General features: G+C 36.5%; 1 protein-coding gene across 1 annotated transcript in view; it reads left to right on the top strand.

The window, feature by feature from the left end:
• Positions 1–23,950, top strand: part of CDX1 (caudal type homeobox 1) — a 34,254-nt gene that overhangs the window by 4,439 nt on the left and 5,865 nt on the right. The gene's annotated exons all lie outside the window — the stretch shown is intronic.

Raw genomic sequence — 23,950 nt, 5'->3', positions numbered from 1 at the left:
AATGAAGTTTAGACATGTCATTTCCCACTGAAGGCAAGAGGACTTCAGCAGAATACCTGTCTTCAGAAGTAGCTGCCCCTTCAGCTCAATGAAGTTTACATTCTGGAAAATATATTGTATATTCTCCGTTGCAGCCTGGAGTGGAGGCCAGGAGGTTTGTTGGGTTTTTTTTGTAAGTATTCGTCTGTCACAAAAATGTATCTACTTTCATAAAGTATATAGTGACTGCCTTGCACAGCCAAAATACCTCCACAGCCAAAATGATTGCTTCCCTGTTATTTGCTCCCTGATACTCTAGAAGTGGTGATAAAACAACCCCAGGATAATTTACTGTCTTCAACCTTCTTAGTGGTCTGTGATCATATTGCAAGTTAGTGTGAATCAAAATAGGTGTTGAATCATTAGTGATCTGGGTAGGATACTTTCTTCATCTTACAGGCTCTGGTTGACATGCAGTGTTACACGTTGAAAGGACCTTGTGGAAGAGATCTTACCTTCCCTCTTCAATGCTGCTGTGTTGTTCTGGGAATCCCCAAATTTACAGGCTGTTTCAATGAGGGTTGATAAGGAAACTGCATGGAAGTGGTTACCTCTTTTGTAGCATTTAACATGCGGATGATCACATGTCTAATACAACAAAAATGCAGAATCTATTAATTTATGTAATGGAATCATTACATAAAATCTTTCACATCTTTATATGTTTTAATTATCCAAGTTCAGACTGGATATATTAATCCATGGTAACACATTTTGGGCATTGCTCTTTCAACTTGTTTGATTGTTTACTAAGAGCCTGCAAGACTAATAATTAATGGGAGGCTCACACTTTTGTTATCTGAATGGTTAACTTCAGAGTCTTTTTTTTTTTTAACCTGGAAAGGATTTTAAATCAAAGGCTTGATACCATCTTAAATTTATCAAAACTAGGTCAAATGATTTGGAGGGTTTGCTTTATTTTGTAATGGTAACAAAGAAAAAACTATTTCAGATTTTCCATAAAATAAAAACATAATAGAAAAACTGACTGAATTACCTCTAACTAAATTAAATCTAATTTGATTATAAAACATATCTTGAGTTTTGTTTTCTATCTTCTAGATTACAACCAAGGAAATTGATTTTCTTTAATGCGACTGATCATTTTATTTCTTAAACACCCTGTAAAGTAATATACCATATTACAAAACAAACTAAAGAAGAAAATCTTTTAATATATAGAGCATTTAGTACATAATAATTACACATGAAATTTATTTCAATACACAATAAATAAATATCATTTTAAACACATCTAGCAGCTCCTAAGATAACTTTGTGAATTTTTTTAAAGTTCTAAAAATATCTTTTATTATAAAATTGCTACATTTGATTTTTAAAAATGTATATGAAATTTATTTCAATACACAATAAATAAACACCATTTTAAACACATCATTAAACAAATAGTTACAAGTCAAGGACTACATGTATTTTGTACTTTGAAAAAAAAGGGTGGAATTGTCTTGTAATTAGGGAATAATAGCTTGAAGAGAAGATGTCTTTAAATATGTGGGAAGTTCATATTATGTAAGTTATATATACGTCTATGTCAGTGACTGAAAATGTTAATTCTAATTTGAAGTAGTGTAATTTGAGCTTAATTGTTTTCTTGCAGATGCTGCATTACTCAAGTAAACCCAGCTAAGCTAAAAATATTTGAAAATATTGATAAAAATTACCATGATTTCAGTTCATACAATACAGATAAAGCTTGTCATTTACATGAATGACTGGTACAGGTATATAATCAAAGGGACAATTTATTACAACTTTTTAAATAAAAATCTTAAGGACACAAGATAAAAGATAAATGAAAATTATGAATTGCTGCAACCACATTATCAGCCTAAATGGGTCAATAGTTGTTTTCTTGCTGCTACTATAGTAAGAAATTATCATTTGTCCTACAAATATGAACATCCTAATTATGTAAATAGTAAATCATAATATAATTTTTTCTCAGCCCCAAGTATAAATAACCTAGTAATGTTATGGAAAAATAACATGTTAGATACTAGAAAAATAATGGGTTGGTATTGTATTTTTAACCAGGAGGGAGGACCTTTAAGGAATTACTTTTTAGTATTATTTAGATAGCCAGATAATATTAAAAGATACATCCTTTAATAATTGTATCAAATTTAATACAATTTATTGTAATTTGTTGTAGTACAATTTATTTGCATTTAGGTTAGGGTTTGAAATCAGTTAAAGTTACTGGTAAACGTAAATATGTAAAATACAGGCTACTAGCTCAAGAGCCATTGGTTTAATCTAGCCTGAATATCTGGAATAATACAACAAATATATATAGATTATGCATCATGTAGATTATGCATCAGTGTTACAGGTAGGATGTTAAGTAATTTTAAATTTTAAACTTCCATTTTAAAGTTTGTGTAATATATCACACTGAAAAATCTTACCCGCTTGGAAAAGTTTTTGAAAAGATAGCAAGGTGGGGACCAACCTGACTTCAGAGGTCATATTGTATCACAGAGAGGAGACTGCCACTGAGAAGGTCTTTTTGTAGGATGCAGGTTCACAGATTTTCCACAGGATGGGTATCCAAAAAAATCTTCTCCCAGCTAGATTTGGTAAGTCAGGAAGATTCTACTTAAAGGAGTTAACAAAGAGCCAAGTTAAATAAAGCTTTATTGGTAATTATCAGCATCCTGCTTGGAAAATTGCTATTGAACTGGTTAGCACTCTTCAACAAGCAACATTCTATGTTGCAACTTCCAAGTTGTCTTCAAGGGTAGCCCCAATAAAGTAGCTAGAGGGAAAACAAGGACCTGATTTATTGTTTCAGCACCCCAGAATCCAGGAAGTATGGATGCTAGGCTGATGTCACGTAGTTGCAATTTGCGACTTCCTGCTACCTTCTCCATTGACTTCACTTTTGGGAGATGGCAGTGAAGGTGGCAAATTGCCATCACATGACTGCAACTACCATAATTGTGATAGTGTCCAAGTTGCAATCACATGTCCATGCGGAAGCAGTGACAGCAAGAGCTATGAGGAATGGTTCAAATTTCCTCATTCATCGTTGTTATTTAGAATGGTTGCTGAAGAAGTGTTCATTAAATGAGGATTTTCTGTAGGTGGAACTTGTAGAAAGCATAGGGAATGGACTTTAAAGGAAAGGAGAAAAGGTTGCCATCAAGGCAACAGTTAAATAAGGGGAGATACTTGAACTTGAGCCAAGAAACTAAAGAATGTTCCGGGTAAGACCATTTCTAGATCACATAAGTGAGGTAGCAGGCAAGCATATTCATACTTGCATGATTTTGCACTATAGCTGTTACAATTAGAGTAGTCCTCACTTACACAGCATTGGTTATTTTTCTAGTCTGCTCTAGATCTTGTTAGACTGACAATCTTCCATGGAAACAGAGGGATTCTATACCAGCAGAATTCTGTATTGCTGAAAAGCAGTCTGAACTCAGGCATTTCTTCAAAGTTTTAAGTCTAAGACACAGAAACAGGAAATCCCCACAGCTGCTTAACTTTGGGTAGAAATACAAAGAGGGATACTATTATCAAATTAATTGTACCTGCAGTTACTTTTAGAGATATTGGAGAAGGCATCTAAGAATACCGTAGACCTCCAAGAAAACAAACAAATGGATTGTCAAACATATCAGACCATAATTCTCATGACACATATGACGAGACTTAAATTATCCTACTTTGGATATGTTAAGCCAAGACGTCATTTTTTGGGAAAGGTGGAAGGAACGAAGAGGGCAGCTAGCAGCAAGGTGGACGGCCTCCGTTACAGTGGTGATGAGTGCACTGTTAGAACACTTGAATGGCCCAGTTTCCTCCATTGTGATGGATAAAAAGATGTGGTCACTAAGAGTTGATACCAATTAATAGCATTTAATTAAAACTTTTAGAGCACATTAAGCAGCATCTGTCACATAACTTGTTTTAAAAATAAAGTCAGTAAAAATCCTTTGTTGAAAAGGAACATTTCACCTTATGGTTGCATTAAGTCAAGGGTCTTCAAACTTGGCAAGTTTAAGACTTGTGGACTTCAACTCCCAGAATTCCTGAGCTAACATGACGAGAAGAGGAATTTTGGGAGTTGAAGTCCTCAAGTGTTAAAGTGTCAAGTTTGAAGACCCCTGCATTAGGTGATATGGTAGATCATAGAAAATAAACACCCATCATAGACTGGATATTCATTTTTGTACTATGATGCTGAAGCCCCTTTTCCTACTATTTTCTCTGCTGAAATTATCCCATCCAAGTCCAGACTGCTTGTCATGTGAAGCAAAGAGCAATATGTGGAAGTATTTTATTAAATCTACAGTGGTGGGATTCAGCCAGTTCGCACCACTTCGGGAGAACCAGTTGTTAAGTTTCTGAGCAGTTTGGTAAACTGGTTGGAAGAAATCATTAGGGTAGAGAACTGGTTGTTAAATTATTTGAATCCCACACTGAATCTGTGCTACATTTTTGTAATGCCAGTTTTCTAAAGGATAGAAACGCCAGAGACATGAAGTCAGGTGAAATTACAGAAATTCAGAAAGAGGAAATAAACCTCTCTCTCTTTGCAATTCCCAGTCCATGATGGCAAACTATGATAATGGCAAAATAATGTCACCAAAATTATGAGATTGTAATTTTTCTATCGTAATTTTGCTATCATTGTCATTTGCTGGAGACGCTATAAGCAGCAATGCAGAAAAAAAGTTAGCATTCCACACTTTTATTGAATTAGTTTATGGTGTGTGTGAACTGTGAAGTGTAGCTCTCCCAAATGTCATTGAACTCAACTATCAGTCTTAGCCAGATTGTTCAATTACATCTAGTCAACTTTTGTGTTATCTCTGCTTTAAACTTTGGTTCCAAATACAATTCATGGTTAGGTTTATAATTTGCACCATTACTATAAAAATGCTATCAAAAACTACTTCACTCTTCATTGTGGTACTCATTTACAATCTTTCAAGTTAAGGCAGCATGCTTTACAAAGACTTCAAAATGCAGATAACTTTTTTCAGCAACTTCTCCCTCATAGTAACTAATAAAATATATATGACTTACTAGAAAGAAAACCAGCAATTCAAAACACAGTAAAGTTCTTATTTTTAAGCGACTATAGTTAGGGAATAAAACATATTCCAGCCTCTCTCTCTCTCTCTCTCTCTCTCTCTCTCTCTCTCCCCTCCCTCGTCTCTCCCCTCCCCCCTCTCTTATCTGTGCTGCCCATCTCACTAATATAGCAACTGTAGGTGGTTTAAAATATAACTGGGTGGCTTAAAATATAAAGTAGGAAATATAATTAACTTTCCTAGATTGTGATTATATTAATGTTTTTGGATTAAAAAGGGGTAATGAAATAGTGGTAAGGAAAGGCAAAAGCCTTTTGTGCAGATTTACATTCTGGCTCTTAATCTGTACTGTGAATATTCACAAAATACTTGTGGAAATCTTGCAATTTTAAATTGCAAACATTCACCAATTTTATGATCTTATTGCTCTCAATATTTATAAATAACCAGTACATGTTTTTATGTTTGAGCTTTGAACTTTTCCTTTCTTTCAATTGTGGTATCAACACTGTAGTGTAATTTCTATGCTTTAGTTGGGGTAATTATCTCACAACAGTGCTCTATTTTATCATAGATAATATTATAGTTTGGTTCTTGTTAACTCTGTTGATGGAGGTGGCGGTAAAGGTAATGAAAGGATATATGAATGCCGTGAGCAACCTGCATTTTAATACCGCACAAAATAATTGATTACAATTGAAATGAAAACCCTTAGAAATATTTGCTTGGTTAATATCAATTCTGCTAAGAATAAAAACGCAAATATATTCAAATCCAACATATAAACATGTTTTAGTTTTATACGATTGGTTTAGGGCACCCTATAAGTTAATGAACTCTAGCTCAACTGAACGGTTGACCTTCTATTTCATTCTTACATTAATTCATTAATTCTGGATTTTTTCAATTTTTCAGTATGGAACATATACCATCAAAGCCCTGATTGCAATGTATATAGAGATACAGAAGCATTCTAGATATACACACAACTATGCACGTACACAAAGAACTCTTTCTTGAATTATTAACCACAGCATGCTACTGAGATGACTTGAGATGTTTTGAGTAACCAGTAGCCTTTTAAAATATTTTAAAGTTTCCTTTCCATAATGATACAAAAAATACAACATTCCTTCAGTTTGAAATATGTGTGTGAGTGGATACATTTGTCTTAAAAAGATTTGCACTGTAATATTCTCATAATTATTTTTTCAAAAGTGATTTAAGTGATTCTTCAATTTATTGTTCTATTTTAATTGTAATATGCCCCATAAATCTATACATTGCAGATGCTTTTATTTTAATTCATTTCTATATCATATTTCATGCATATCTAAAAAAGCTTCTATAAAAAATAATTTTGTAACTCCATTGGAAATACTGTAATAAATATGGCAGAGTGGTTAATATTGTTTAAACCTACAGCAACATTTGACCTAAAAAAGCAGGGTGGCAACCTAATGCACACTGTTTCCTGCAGCAATCTAAAATTAACTAATGCCACTATTTTTTCTCATTTTTATTGTTATTTTATAACAGGAACACATAGGTGAAAAACATAAATAATGAAAGAGCAGAAAAAAAACAGAGAAAAGGAAAGCAAATTGAAATGTAAGTTTAAAAGATTAAAATTGGCTATGGTTGGTAATAATAGTGAATTTTAAGTTTGAGAAAATTATTAAGGCTGCAATCCTGTATTCTGTTTTTAGCACAAAGACCCAATGAGTTCAAATATATGATTTTCTTCTGAGTTGACAAAGAAGATTATACAGAGAATTATAGGGTATAAACCATGCACCCTAGGTAAAAGTAGAGCAAAGTATTTGAATGCAGTACTGCATATTAGGTCTGAGGATGTGATGGCTCAGGGGTGAAAGACACTGAGCTTGAAAACTGACAACCTGGGTTCAAGACCCAGGTGCCGCACAACAGGGTGTGCATTCTTTACTTGCCCCAGCTCCTGTTTACCTAGCAGTTGAAAAACATGCAGATATGGGTAGGTAAATAGTAGGTAGATTTAGTGGGAAGGTAACAGCATTCCATGCATCTCGGCATATAGTCATACTGGCCATATGGCCATGGAAAAATCTTTACACAACGCTGGCTCCCTTGGCTAAGAAATGGCGATGGGCACTTCCCCATATAGTTGGACACAACTGTGAAGGGAAAACCTTACCTTTACTTTTTCCTTTAGATCAGATCACTGCTCCTACTTTTATGAAAGTGGACACATACAGTGTCACCAACATTAAATTTAAGTCCTGTTGATTTAAAAGGCAGTGTTACTGAAGGATAAGCATTACACTCTCCACTGCAATCAACAAAGCTCTTATCAGACAAAAATCTCTCCTTGGTTTCTAACCTCTCCTTAAGTGAACTAATACAGTTAGAGAAGTTCATTCGCATGTCTGAACTCATTGATAAGAATAACAATATGGGTTTTTTTTTAAATGGAAATAAAGTTATGGACCAAACTCAGTGTGTGAGATCTTTCCAGATTTAGTTCTGACCTCATTTTATTTTAATTTTATTTTTGTTCTTCATCAGCTTGGAAAAAAATATACCAGCAAGGTTAAAGCTTGCAATTCATTTCTTTTCTAAGTGTGAAAAGTCCATGTAGTTGGCTCATAATTAGGTCTGGGTTTATGGTAAAATATTTGGGAATTAATTTCATATTAAACTGACGAATCATAACTGTAGAATGATTACTGATTTAACTAGATTGAAAGGCCCAGATGAGATATTTGGGGTGGTCAATACATTTACATAAATTATAACAGGCTGCCCAGAGACACTGGAATTGGGCAGTCAATAAATTTAAATAAATAAGTAAATAATAAAATGTAAATCTACTAGTCTAAATCTAAAGACATGAAAAGACTCTTAATCTTTTCTGGGGGTTTGGATACACGGAACAAAGATTCCAGCTTCCAGGAGGGGTTCAGACTTATTCAGATTGCACAGTTCTTTTACACCTAATTCTTACCTCTTTCACACCTGATTCTCACTGAATAGAACTGGAGGTTGTAGTAAAAACAAAGTGATCACAAAGCCCAGTTTTCCCACTCTTGCTTTCGATCAGGGGTGTCAAACTCCTAATGAAACATCGTCATGTGATGTATCACAACTTTTTCCTCCTTCACTAAAATGGGGTGGGCCTGGCCAGCGCTTGATGTATCCAGCCTGCAGGCTGTGAGTCTGACAGCCTTGCTTTAGATGGAGAAAGGAAAACTGTAATGAAGTAATATAAGAAACATTTAGGAATGCAGGAGATGTTTTTCACTTATATTTTAATCTTAATGTTGTGGGTTCACAATCTGAGAATGGTGGAGGGAGCTAAATCTTTCCCATGACTCCTTTCTCGCCATTAGGCAAAAATGTAAACGAAACAAAATGGACAACAATTTTGAAGAGGCATGTTTTGATCGGGAAAAATCCATAATGCAAGGATCATTTTCCACTCCTATTTCATCCATGATCTAATTACTAAGAGTATATTGAGCATCCCTTTCCAATTATCTGAAATATTTTGGAAAATGGATTTTTTATGTTCCATGTTAGTTGAACCTAAAGTTAGGGTTTTCAGAAGTTTCTACTATATACTATAGTTTGTTAGTAACACTTCTAATACATAATATTTCAAAAATATTTTTACTTTTGTCTTATAAAATATATATTGTTCTCAAATAAAACTCTTCATCCTTAGTGTTTAGTTACCTACATCAATAATTTAATCTTTTTTAACAGACCATTTGAAAATTATTGGGGGACTTAGAATATTTAATAAATGTTTCCTTTTGTTGTATAAATTGAAGCTCATATAAAATTAATTTTTCACTTAAAGGGATGGAACTCTTAAAAAGTTATAGTTTTTAAAGTAAAAGAATAGAATACATTAGCAATGTTAAAATAATTTAGAGCCTGTATAGCAGGGACACTTTACATAGATAATTTGATTCTGACCGAAAGAATCCTTTATCATTGACAAAAAAACAATGCCTGTGTAGCTAGTGACTATTCCTTCTAAGTTCATAGATCATCAGGAATCAAACAAATCATAGTTTGAGAATATTTGATCCTGCACTTCATTTTCTACCTCTGGATAAGCAAAACTAAAAAAATGTTGAGATTGTCTAGGCCTTTTGGCCTAGTTCTTTTGCAGCAGCATATAGATTGAGCTATATATGCTAGGCAGCATTACTAGAGTTTTAGATTTCACAGCTGAAAGTATAGTGGTTCTGTACTGTTGTCACAAGTGGAAGAATTTCTTCTAAGCTGAAACACATGTCATATGTTCCCAGCAAAGGTCATTTCAGTGCAAAGTAGCCATTCCACCGAATCACATATCGAACTTAGTAGAGTAATTATTCTTTCTTTCTAGTATACAAAGAAATTCATTTTATTCATATCCTTTTTTGTAATAAGTATCACTAAGAAGAAAATAATGTACCGTATTTTTTGCTCCATAAGTGGAGCAAAAGTGCTCCACGTCCTTTTCCAACAAATCAAACACAATCCAAAAGGAACAGAAACCTTCTAATACTTTTTCAAAATAATTAGCTGTGATAAGCACAAGCCTTGCCAAACCGTGCAGGACTTGCCAAAAGATAACAGACAAGAAATAATTTGTAATACAAGAATTTTCAAATACAAACTCAGGATACTGGAATGTCCACGAGGCTGGAGTTTCAAAATGTCTTTGCCTTTTGCAAAGTATATTCCTTTCACAACTGACTTTTATCTTCTTGAAGGAGGGGCCATTACATTGCAGTCTTACTCCCAAGTCGCCCATGCTGTTGTAACTGCTCTTTCCTATGAGCAATCCTGCACACGTGCACTTGGCACAGGCTCCTCGTGAACCTCCTCATCACTGCTGCCAGCTCCCATAATCTCTGAATGCAGCAGTCCATACCCTAATGTTCCTGGCCCCTCATCTGAGTCCTCGCTCTCCTCAGCAGTCCGCACCTGCTGCCGGCTAACCACAACAATAAGACACACTTTCCCCTTCCGCCAAAAGTGGGTGGAAATATCTTTGCATCTTATGGAGTGAATATTGCATCACAGACCATGAAGTGTATTACCTCAGGGGTCCCCAGTGGTGGACAGGTGCTGGTCCTTTGCTGAATAGCAGCTAGGCTGTGGCAGTGGGGTCCTTTTACAGTGCTGAACATGCCTCTTCTGTCTCTTTTCCACAGTGTAGTAGTCAATAGACAAAGCTGGCACATGAGAGGATACCTCTCTGTGGTTCAGAATATTTTTTTTCTTGTTTTCCTCCTCTAAACCTAGATGTGTCTTATGGTCAGGTGCATCTTATAGTGTGAAAAATATGGTAATTATGTATTTTCTCTGACAGTGTAATTTATCTATGCAGAAAGTAACCCTTCCATGTTTAATGGATCCTATTTCAAAGATCTATGAGAAACATGAATTTGTTTACAACTTTTTGTTCAAATTCAGATTATGGGATTTTGTAGGATTTTCTCTATACCACTTCACAGAAAGGTGACAGTCCATCTTTAGTACCAGAGATTGCATTTTTTGATGAAAAAAATATTTTAAAATAATTAGTTATTTGCCACTTTTGAGATGCTTTTCTTTGTCCTTTGGGGACATTATGCTATATAATGAACTTGTGCCAATTTAGGACATGTCACATAATCAACTTTCAATTTCCAAAAGTTGTGACATGCCTTGGGGATTGTAAAATATTTTGGTTACTTTAATATAAATTTAGGCATGCTTGATAAGTAATTATATATACATCATAACTTTTTAACGTTTTGTTTGTTTCATTTGAATTTATGCCATATAGTAGGTGGCAGCAGCTAACTGGCTTTGGCTGATCTTGAAAAGCCAAAGACGGTTAATAAGTTTTGATGGCAAAACATCAAAAAAATCTAGAGCAGGTTGGGAAGAAGGCAATGACAAGCAACTTCTGCATTGCTACCAAGAAGGCTATGTTAGGGGTCAGCGACCTTAAACACTTAAAGAGCCACTTGGACTGTTTCCCACAGAAAAGAAAACACCAGGAGCCAATAACTTAACAACCAGTGTGACTGGGTGGGTGTGGCCAACTCAATGTCACTCACTCCCACGCTGCTCTGGAATATGGGGTGAATCTCCATCCCCTGCCATCACCCTTACCTTCACAGGCCAGGAGAGGAGTGACGGGGAGAGGAGTGGAGGGGACCAGCCAGTGGTGAGATCAGCTGACAGGGAGCTGCATGTGGCTCCAGAGTCGCAGGTTGCAGACCCTGGGCTATATGGTTAGGTCCAGGTAATCACCAAGAGATATATTCAACCAGAGAGTTCTTTATAATGAATTTAGGTTTCACAATTATTTTATGCTGCAAAAGAAATGCTTCGGAAAAACCACTGCCCATCAATACTATATGCATGGGTTTTAGTATTGCATCCCATGTTACTGTAATATAGATGTGAATATGTATACCTAGATGGTAATTGGAGTATACGTACAACTAAAATTTCTGTGAAATATTCATACAGATTGTTATATTTCATTGGCAGAGTATTTGCTTTCTGTTGGATATACATTGAAAGATTCAGACATTTCTAGCTAAGGGATGCTTTAAATAATTAACTATGAGCAATGACGTCATGATAAGAGCTTCAGGATATTTCTAACTTTTCCCTAATATGTACCAGTAATTCTGTATCTGACTAGTTTTGGGATTCAAAGAAATGGGTCAAAAACTTTTTTATTTAATATGTTACATTTGTTTGAGACTGGGCAGGGATCTAAAAGTGTTTGCAAAAGGAAATCATGCAACCATAAATGAATTTAAAGAATTAATAAGGCTTTTCACTAAACAAAGGTATTTGAATTAGCACAGCTAATCCTTTTCTTTGGATTTTCAAGTTCCATTCAGGAACTGAGATAATTTAATATTATGATTGAGTAGGAAAACCTTGTCCCACTTTATGTCTGATTTGTAGCTTGAAAGTACCTCAATTTTTCATTTTATTTATTTTATAGCATTATTTGGGAACATAAAATCTTCCTATTATCATCATGAGAAAAACCTCAATGCCTAATGATATGTATACGGGTAGTCCTCAACTTACAACAGTTCCTTTAGTGACTATCCAAAGTTACGGTGGCACTGAAAAACGTGACATGACCCTTTTTCACACTTATGATCATTGCAGCATTCCCCTGGTCATGTGATTTACATTTGGATGCTTGGCAGCTGGTTAGTATTTATGACAGTTATAGTATCCCAGAGTCATGTGGTAATCTTTTGCGAACATCTGGCAAGCAAAGTCAATGGGGAAGCCAGATTCACTTAACTGTTTTACTAACTTATTTTTTTAAAAAATAAATTTTATTAATTACACATTAAAACACTGGACACAGTGTAACTGCCCTGGCATCATCTTTGCCTTGCATACTAAAATATACGATAGGTACCATATGTACATTGTTACCTTTATCTTTATACAATTGGTCTATCCAGTATATACATTTATAAAGACAACATAATCTCATCTATATAGATTTTTAACTTTTGTCTTATCCAATTATATTCTCTTGTGATTACATACATAACTTCAAATCTCCATTCTATAAATCCTGGTTGTTTTTTTATTCTGGGTCTCTCCTCTCAGTTCCAACTATTGATAGAGTTTATTTCATATCTCATAATATTCCATGTTACTAACTGAATAAATGCAATGATTCGCTTAACAAATGTCGCAGGAAAAGTTGTAAAATGGGACAAAACTCACTTAAACAAATTTCTCACTTGGCAACATAAATGTTGGGCTCAACTGTGGTCTTAAGTCGAGGACTACCTGTATAGAAAAAATGGAACTTCATTAAGAATTTTGAATTTTAGATACAGATCTCCAGCATCTTTCAAATGAAACATATTGAGAAAAAGCTTCACAAAGCACAGGCTTATTTTACCTCTTGATCTACCCCTTTACCCAGAGACCTGGTTACAATCAATTTGTAATTAACTGAGCTGTTCTGATCCCAGAATCACTAAAGAATGCAGTCAGTACCCTTGATCTTGACTAAAATCATTTCTCTAGGGTGAATTGCTAGGGATAAGGGAGCCTGAATGGGTTTCAATTTTTCTACTCCGTCTATATACTCAGAGGTGATTCTTTTATGGTATGTGAGCATATTAAAGCAGCTTCTTTATCTATTGATAGCTAAATTGAGCATTATTAGAGTTACACATTAACAAAGGTAACAATAGCTTTACTTGCATGGAGACATTAGCCTCCCCTTGATCTCCATTTTGAACTCCTTGCCTCTTGTCTCATTAGTGGATTTATCTGGGCTGATCAAGGGGGTCATTTACCTTTCAGAATTATAGTAAGGTTGAAAAAAGACAAAACAAGTGTTCTTGAGTTATCTTTAGATAGTTGGGTGTCAGCAATGAACTTTTCAAAATATACATATATTAGAGAGAGGGAGGCAGGGAGGGGAAAAAGAGAGAGAATTGAGCTCCAGACCTATTATCAGGGGTCTAGTTTAATGGATAAAGAATAAGAGTTAATTAGAAAGCAAAGATTACAGGAGACTGTCTTTGAAGTTAGGGAGTTTGTGGGTATCTATATCTGGGTTCTTACTTAAATTAGCAGGCTCAAGTGAAAGAATATTTTGTCAGGTATTCTCATACATGGATTCCTATCACATGAGATCTTCTAGCTGTAAGAATAAGTGAATTCCTTATGCAGTGAGACCTTCTGACAAGCAAAGTCAATGGGGAAGCCAGATTCATTTAGCAACTGTGTTACTAATTTAACAACTCCAGTGATTCACTTCACAAATGTGGCAAGAAAATATGTAAAATGGGGCAAAACCTACTTAACAAATTTCTCATTTAGCGACAGAAATTCTGGGCTCAGTTGTGGTAAATTGAGGACTACTGTATAATTTGTCTTCTGTAAAGAGCCAACCTAGTTCAGTAATTAAGGAACTGAACTAGGTTTGGAGAAATTACATTCAAGTACGTTGAGAATCATGAAATTTCCTTTGGTTAATTCTGGACCAATGATTTCTTAGCCCAAATTCTTGTAGAATATAAAGACAATTTCAGTCTTTATAATCTCACCATCTTCAATCAATTTACAGAATACAGAATAACAGAAGGGACCCTGGGGAACTTCTAGTCCAATCCCCTGTTTAAGCAGGGAATCTTATACTATTCTGGATAAATGTCTGTCCAATCTTTTCTTGAAACCTCCAGTGATGGAGCATGCACGTCTTCTGGAGGCAAGCCCTACCATTGATTAATTCCTCTCCCTGTCTGAAAATGTCCTCTTAGTTTTAGATTATATCTATCCTTGATAAGTTTCTATCCATTGTTTCTGGTCCTTTCCTCAAGTACTTCGGATAATACTTGACCGTTTCTCTCTGGGACAGCCCTTAAACATTGGACAACTGTTATCATATCACCCGGGGTGTGTTTCTACCAGTTCTGTCCACCTCTGTAGAACCAGTAGCTCTGAAGAGCAGCAGACATAGAACCGGTTCTATGTCTGATGATGTTTTTGCCTACCTGCCCACCTACCCGGCCTCTTACCTGATCTTTATTTCCTCCTTTTTCAACTTCAGCTGCTGAACGAGGCACAGCTGCGGTTGAAAAAGCAGGAAAAAAGTGCTTTTTCAAAGGCTGCTTCTCTGCACGCAGCATGCTGATGACGATTTACAGGCACGTACGCAGCACGCAGCGTGCAGGGAAGCACATCATAAATAATCGAACCTCATAAATCACTGAATCGGTAGTTAACCCTGTAGGATCCCACCCCTGATATCACCCCTAGTCCTTCTTTTCACTAGACTGGACATATCCGGTTCCTTCCACCATTCATTCATATGTTTTAGCCTCTAGACCCCTAATCATCCTTGTTGCTCTTCTCTGCACTCATTCTAGAATCTTAAGATCTGCTTTCTATCATGGTGCCCAGAACTGGACATAATGTTTCAAGTATGGTCTTACACTACTACTATATACTGGAGTACTAATACTTCACATGATCTTGATACTATTCTTCTGTTGACTCAGACTAGGATTGCGTTATCCTTTTTGGTAGCTGCAGCACACTGCTCATTCATATTCAAGTAGTTGTCCACTAGATCTCCTAGACTTCTCTTACAGTTACTGCTGTTGAACCAGTTCTATTCATTTGGTTGTTCTTGCCTAAGTGACATATTTTTTCTTACCACTGAATTGCATTTTGTTGGATAGGGCCAGTGTTCAAGTTTGTCAAGCCTATCTTCTAAAGTGTTGGCTATTTTCCCCAGCTTGGTATTGTTAGCAAATTGGATGAGTTCCCTTTCTATCCCCTTATCTAAACCATTTATGAAGGGGTTGACAAGGTATAAGATAGAACCTTGGGGTTTGGTCAATGTTCAAGTCAAATTCTCCCCCAGGATTACATAATTTCTAAGATGTTAGTAATGAAACCTATATTTATTAAAATTTGTATTATTTCTTGGAAATTATCTCCTTTCCCAAAATTAATATAAAATATAGATAAAGAACATGAAACAAATTTTGAAACACACACACAAAATTGTAAATAATGTCCACATTTTTACATGTTCTTCTGTTTCATAAATGGTTCCCACCTTAATGACCTTCAGGCTTCTATTAAAGACTCTTTTCTGGAGCAGAATTAAGGTTGACTGGAGGGTGTGTGTGGAATGTGTGTTCAGTTGTATATTGTTTTCATTCATGAACTTTCTTGATCATTTGTAATTTTTTGTTTTTGTAATTGTAAGCTGCCCAGAGTCATTGCAGGTCAGATGGCCTGTCAAAGGAAGAACATTCTTATATGTCAAATTTTGCTTTGTTAATGGTTGTTACTGAAGAAATTCTGCAGCACCACATTCTTAAATCTGTATTAAATTCCAGCTCTTCAACAACTCACTGGCTGCATCTCCACTCCACAAATCTGAATAACCACTAGATGATGGCCAAGAAACATAAGGATCTCTTACTTTCTTTTGCTACTTAACAGTCAGTACAGCAATCAATGTTAGTATTCATTTTGGAGAAAATACATGGATGTACTAAAGAGCATCTCACAGCTCTAACACATTTCTCACACATTCTAACTGTATTTGAATTGTATAGATCCAGATGACCCTACTTTGCAATCAGGAGACAAATTAATTATTGCAATCTAGTTTATCTGTCTTGAGAAAAAGATAGAAGAAGATTAATTGGATGAAGCACTAGCCTGGTAGATTTTCTCTATGAAGATTGGTGGTGTCTCTAACTCTTGATAAAGTTGGAATTTATATCAGGGAAACTTCCTTGCAGTGGCCTTTGTTGCAGCAGCAAAAGTAATTATGCATCAACTTCAAATTGATACTTATTTAGCTACACAATTTAAAGGTTGCCTGTCTTTCAACAATTCTGGGAAACTGGCATCCCACAAGTGAGAGGCTGTGGATTTAACAATAATATTAACAGGGAGACTCAAATCCTCTCCCTGTTAATATTGAATGAAACTGGCCACTAAGAAAGGAGACTCTCTATAAAATAGTTCCCGCCCCCAATCCTTGGAGCCAGTCAAGAAGGATAACATGATTGATGGTATCAAAAACTGCTAAGAGATCAGGGAACACAAGGATAGACACATTACCCCCATCCTGACTTGGCACAGGTCATCAACAAATGCAACCAATGCTATGTCTGAATTGCGATCTAGCCTGAAACCTGACTGAAATGGATCCAGGTAATCCATTCACTTCCACGATCAAAGCCCAAATACCTCCTCAACAACTTTCTCTAAAAAAAAAAGGAAGGTCGGAGACTGGATGGAAATTATCCAGGATTATTTGGATCCAGCAATGGCTTCTTGAGGAGCAGATACACCATAACCTTATTCAAGACAAAGGGCAAACCCCTCCCTCAAAGAAACAGATATCACTGTATAATGACATTTTTTTCTGCTCTCATTGGAACAGTTTAGCCCTTTTGGTTTTTTCCATGGTTGCTATTATTTTTGTTGTAAGATTAAAAACTGCAAGGACAAAAGAAATTTGACAATTTTCATAGTTTCTACTTCTGCACTTCCATTATATAAAAAGGTGTGACTCTTACAGAAACACTTGACTATTCAGCCTTTATCAATGTCTACTTCAATGTTTACCTTTGAAAGTGGGAATCTTGAGATTTTGGCAATGGAACCCAAATAGTAGAATCTTCTGGCTTCCGCTGTAACATTTTGTGTCCCATGAACATCTTCCTTTGTGTGTCAATTGACACCTAAACTTTTTCCCGTGAAAAGCAATAGTGATCCTGGTAAAGGAAAAGGGAACCCACAAATTACACATCTCTTTGACACAATCTATGCTAACCATAAGACTTGGCTAAGTGGAGCTCCTTCCTCTTTCTGTGATCCTGGCAAAAGCTCATATATGGCATCAGCAGCTTGATATTTTCAAATATAAATAGGACAGAGTGCCCTGAAGACAGTAAATACATGCAATACTGATGAAGGGCTACTGAGTCTTATCTTCTATACATACACGATACTCCCATCATATTGGTGCAATAAGGAAAAATGCTAGTACTGACCTATTGAAAAAAGCCCATGTTGGAGGTTTCACATGACTGCATTGATCCTAAGGGTATCTGCTTAATAACTACAGGGACAACTATGTCAATCTGGCTCCAGTTCAGATTCAGTTTCAGTTTATTGGCCCAGGCTCAGTTCTAGTCCATGTGAATAAGATGCCTTTGGGTTTGAGATGAAGAAAAGCAGGCTCAGTCAGGCCCAACTTTAGAAGATCAAGTGGATTTGGGGACCATCTGGATTTGGAGATTGTTCACCTCTAGTTGGGAATGGGGTTGCCCCATGGAGACCAGTTTCACATTTTGGGGGCCATTTCTCAGCTCCTACTTGAAAAATAGAAGGAACAGTGACTTGGAGGACCTTTGCACAAATCTACCATATGCACCAATTTCTCAATTGGGAGGCCCTACTTATGGTCATTCATGCCTTGGTCACTGCATTTTGATGACAGCAATGTGCTCTGCCTTGGGATGCTCCTGAAGACTTCCTAGAAACTACAGTTGCTCCAGAAAACAGTGGAGCAAATAGTTATGGCTACAAAGTAATTATGAGAGTCCTTCAAAATGCATCTGCAACACTGCTACTTAATAAATTGTACTGGTTGCCAGAGGCTTCCCAGGTGTACTGCAAGGTGTTGGTTGTCACATATAATGTTTCATGATTGACATTTGTGGCTTTTAAATGTGCGCACTATCTGACTGAGTAGTTACACAGCTTTATGTGTATGTTTTTATTTACTAATTTAAATAAATACACAAATAAAAGCATGTATTTATGCATATTCTATAAATGCACATTGTCTCTTTGATGCAAGGAATAAAAAAAAGGAACTGATTAGCTTGGGCTTGGTTGTTTGACTAGAAAGTAACATATTTCCCCTGGGCTGATCACTTGCCATCTGCTGCTACGATTTTATTACTAATAGCTAATAGCTGATTGGTCATAAATCACATAACTGGGCACCATTTCTCCTTCTGACAGTATTCTTTCAGTTTCTCAAGTGTCTTGTGCCAATTCGGTAACAATAAAGAGATAAGTCATTTCTATCATCTCATTTTAATTTTTCTACTACATGAAAGTTCATGTAGTATTGAAATATTAGGCTTTTCTCCTCTGTGGGCCAAGAACAGAGATGGTATTCAGCAGGTTCTGACCAGTTCTGGAGAACTGGTAGCAGAAATTTTGAGTAGTTCAGAGAACCGGCAAATACCACCTCTGATTGGAGATTTTTTGGTATTCTTCCCCTGCCATGTCCACCAAGCCACGCCCACAGAACCGGTAATAAAATCCCACCACTGGCCAAGATGTCCCATCCCAGTACAGGTTGTCATGCACTTATACTTGAGTATTTAAAAAACATCACTAATGGAGCCACATTCATGAAAACATTAATCATCTAAGTTGGTGACAAATTCTCATGCACTGGGGGGGACTTATCCATCATCAGATTTTTTTTTTTTTGCAATATCATAGTACTTTTGCAGCTGAATCTAATAATAAAAAGTGGATTATTTGACCCTATAGCTCTGTTTATATACTGCACAAAATACTGCAGAAATGATGAGGAACTAAATGGGGAGCTTCAACTGCCACCCTCAGGTCATCAGCATTGGGGCTAGTCCAGGGATAGGGAAACTTGGCTCTTTTATCACTTATGGACTTCAACTCCCAGAACTCCCGAGTGAGCCATAAAAGTTTCCCCATCCCTGGCCTACTAGTTTTTCAGTTGTGAGGGAAATCAATTTTTGACTTGATGGGACCATTTAACATATAAATGTAGGACATATAAAGAATAATGGGACTGCTTAATATACAAATGTAGGACATATAAAGAATAATGGGACTGCTTAATATACAAATGTAGGACATATAAAGAATATGTCCTACGTTTGTATATTAAACAGTCCCATTCAAGTCAAAAATTGATTTCCCTCACAACTGAAAAACCAGTAGGCCAGGGATGGGGAACCTTTTATGGCTCACTCAGGAATTCTGGGAGTTGAAGTCCATAAGTGATAAAAAAAGCCAAGTTTCCCTACCCCTGGCCTAGTCTATTCAGCAGCAGAATCCTGTGCCCCTGTACGGCCTAACATCTGTCATACAAGTAAGTTCGACTCCAGACTCAACAACAGATAAAGATTATAAGACGATGTATTAAAACCACTCTTGAATTGCTGGCTTCCTATTCTGAATCATATATCACCCACCCACCCCATTTTACAAAGGCAAGTGAGAGAATGTAGAAAAATTATGAACAGCTCACTACTTCCCATGCATGCTGACCTTCCTCATGTATCATCCGGAAGGTTCAAATCTAGGAAGCCCCCATTGGCACTTGCACAATATCTGTTCAACAACTGTAACATCGATTCCCAAGGAAAAGCCAAATGGGTTGCTGAACGTCCAGATACAGGAGGACATATAAATGACCCCATGAAAAAGGTGCCAGGCTTTGAACTATCATGCCAGCAAAGGACAATCTACAATAGGATTCATACCTCACATGGTGTCTACCTGGACTCAGTCTATAAGTGAGGCATAGTATCTTCCCCTCAGTCCACCACTGGGGTCCCAGATCAAACTGAAGATCATACCGTGGCCAGCTGTTAGCTGAGGGTACATACTAATTCAGTATCTGGTTAGACTGGTTAGACTGCCTAGTCATTGGTATCAGAATATAGATCTTTTTAGCATTCATATTTTATTGTGTTTTTAATCTTGGGGAAATATTTATATATATATATTGCAAATCCATGTATGACATGCTATATGCTAAATAAATGCAAAATAGCTTGAATGAAATGGCATGTTATAAACTAATGCTAAATTTTCCCAGTCTATATTAATATGGTAACAGTTGTTATCTAGGCTGAACAGTAGCAGCCATTTAAGTCCCTTTTTTGCCTTTCTTATCTATGTTGCATTCTTCTCCAGAGCACTAGTGCTTAATATTACAGTCCCTGATTGCTTGCTGTGACTAGTGAAGTCTTTAGGCTTGTTATGTCCTCTTAACACTGGCTGGAAGATCATTTGCTAGCCATTCTTTAAAGATGCTGTATGCCATCAAGATACAACCTTTGTCTCATCCCCCGCCCATAGGAAATTTTCTAACTCCATATTTATCGGATCTAATGTTAAAGGGATTTTCCATTTGCCTCCCAACACAACTATTAAGAGCTGTGATGGCGCAGTGGTTAGAATGCAGTACTGCAGGCTACTTCTGCTGTCTGCTGGCTGGCTGCAATTTGGCAGTTCAAGTCTCACCAGTCTCACCAGTCAACTGCTGTTGACTCAGCAATTCATCTTTCTGAGGTCAATAAAATGAGGACCTAGATTGTTGGGGGCAATATGCCAACTCTGTAAACTACTTAGAGAGGGCTATAAAACACTGTGAAGTGGTATATAAGTCTAAGTGCTATTGCTATTACATGTGTGTAGTTACAATGCTCTATTGGAGACCATGGTGATGGTGTGGCAGGGGCTAGGATTTGCCCAGCAACTTTTGACTTCTGCAAAGTATCCCTTTTATTTTGGGAGAAAGATTGATCAACCATTGGGCAATGATTTTTCATAGCATTAGTCAGGCATTATTCAGGGCTCTTTTTATTCAAGTCAATTTAATACAGGATTGCAAGATGCACATGGAAAAAATAATAATAACTCAATTAAGAGCATTCCTGTGTGAAGCAGGAATCCAGCATCTGCCAACTATCCTTATGGTTGATTTGGACAGGGCAAAAAAGACAGTGAGAAACAGAGCAAAATTATGAGAAAAACAGAATTATGAATGAGGACAAGAAATAAGAGAAAGCAGAGAAAAAGCTTGGGAGAAAGAAAGTGGGGGGGTAATGAACAATGGGCTGAGATAGACTAATGAGAGGGAAAAAGAAAGAAATATACTGGACATAAGAGAGATCATAAAAGGATAAAAAGAATGTGAGAGGGATCTAATCTAAAAGATAGGTGAGGACTTCCCAGTAAAGTAGACGAGAACAGCCTTTGGGTAAACAGATAGCCTTCCTCACTCACACACTCCTTCAAAATTAGCTACAGTAATAATTCCACAATATGAGTGGCAGTTGGGAAACAGGAGAATCAGAAACCCCCCATCTACCCCAAGGATCAGGTTCCAATAAATGGATAAATCCATGGTCTAGCTATCAGTCAAAACTTGTTTCCTTCCCAGTCATATAACAGGGAGAGCAATTAGTGAATTCTTCTCCTAATGGCAGAAAATCCAACAGTTACATATATATAAATGTATGTGGTTTGTATGTGTGTATGTGTATGTACATGTGCGCCTATTTGTTGGTCCAGCCAGCCGGCCAGCCAACCAACCGGGCTTTTCTTTGCTTGGTCCCATATTAAAGCTGTCAAGAGAGCACTGCTCAAGGCAGTACACAGGTTCCCTGTTAAGGCAAAGTAAATTATCCTGTCCTACTTTTGTATCCCTTTGCTAAATGGAAAATATATTAAATCAATGGTCCCAATCAAGGGTCTTTGCCATTATCCACAGGCTGTTGGTTCTGGATAAAAATGTTAATGATTGATTCTGAGGCCTACTACATTAGGGCGTGTCAAATTTTTCAACTTTCAATTTCCAAACATTAGGGGTGCTCAAAAGTTGTGACATGCCTTGGGAATTGTAAAGATATTTTGGTTACTTTAATATAATTTAGATGTGCTTGGTAAGTAACTACATAAATATCATAACATATACTTTCATTTACAAAGTATATTGATGAGCGTATTTAACTATTTTATCAGTTTTCTTTGTTTTGAGTAGGTGGTTCAGGGGCATCTCTTCAGTGCTTTTCTTCAGGGGCTTAATTCATCTTGAAGGATAAGGCTTTTGACTGGGTTTGCTCTTAGATTTAGCTTTAACATACTGTACATGCAAAAATATTCATGTTCACTCAGTGATATGGAACATCTTCTCTGACCTTGTCTTACAGTAGAAATTATGACTGTCTTGGAAAGGGATAACCATTTCATATATTAGTTTTTGGCAGGAGTAATGCAGTTTTAAGATTTCTAGAAGCTAGGATTCATTGGAGCCAATACTTTGAACATATTGGAACTCTTTCAATAGTGGGAACATCTCCTTGGAAACAAGCAAAACATTAATGATTGTTGCACCCATTTGTAGAATTCATCTTCATTGATCATCAAAGACCAATGATATTTTCTTTTTATAGCCAGACAAATATCTCTTAATTTTCCTGAACATTTTAATCTTTAAAAAATATGTATTGTTTTAAAAATAACTGATTCTTGAATTAGAATGTGTAAAGATTATATATAAATATATATATTTACAAGCTGCTGTAGTAGAAATATTGCTGAATGACATTATAAGCATTTAATATTTTTCATTTCTTTTCTGGGCATCTTTTATTCCTCATGCTTGAAATCTCCTTCCTACTCAAAATCTGTTTCAATGACTTTACTTTTCCTGTCTCACTTAAATTTTACAGCTTTTGTGTGCGGTTATTTGCCTTGCTGTGAAAATTACACTGGGGAAATATGATGGCAGGCGAGGACACTTTATGAAATGCTTACATCCCCCGAAGTTATGGGAGCTACATAAAGAAGTTGTCAATGTTAGTAAAGCCGCTCAGTCAGCCATTATCTCTCTATCAGTTGATCAGCATACCAGGCTTTGGGCTTGCTTCCCACCCCACTGGGTCCCATCCCCACCTCCCCTCCCTCCCCTCCCTCCCCCCCACCCCCCACCCATTGCAATTCTGTCCATCTTATTTTTTCATATACCTCCCTTGGCAAGCAGCTGGTCTGCTTAAGTAGTCTTTCTAAACGGAAGCTACATGGAGCTGTCCTGGCCTTCTTACATGGAGGCTGCGTGGCATGATGTCCCAGAAGTGGGCCCATTTTGGGAGCAGCCACAATTCATTACACCTGCTCTAAAATGGTGCCTGCTTTGGCATGGTGCCACATGACCTCTGTACTCTATAGGGAGGCCAAGGGGCGAATCGGTTAGCTCTTCTTCCTGGACATGATGTTTGAGACTACCTGTACTGTGCTTCTTTTATATGCTTATCTTTCATGAGGATATACAGAGTATTTTTTATTGCACATTACTTATAATAAGGCTTCACAGATTCAAACTGGAGAATTAATGGAATATAGGATTCCACGTGGTTCAGTACATTTGTGAAAAAATTAATCTGAAGTAGTTTTAAATACTAACATATCCAATAGAGCTTCTGGGACACAATATTTAAAGAGATGAAAGCCTTCTGTTTTGTTATCAGTAT

The sequence above is a fragment of the Pseudonaja textilis genome, chromosome 2 (genome assembly GCF_049901715.1).
Source record: "Pseudonaja textilis isolate UNSWEBS1 chromosome 2, rPseTex1.2, whole genome shotgun sequence".
Taxonomy (NCBI): domain Eukaryota; kingdom Metazoa; phylum Chordata; class Lepidosauria; order Squamata; family Elapidae; genus Pseudonaja; species Pseudonaja textilis.
The sequence above is the reverse complement of the archived record's forward strand: the minus strand, read 5'-3'. Positions and strand labels throughout refer to the sequence as shown.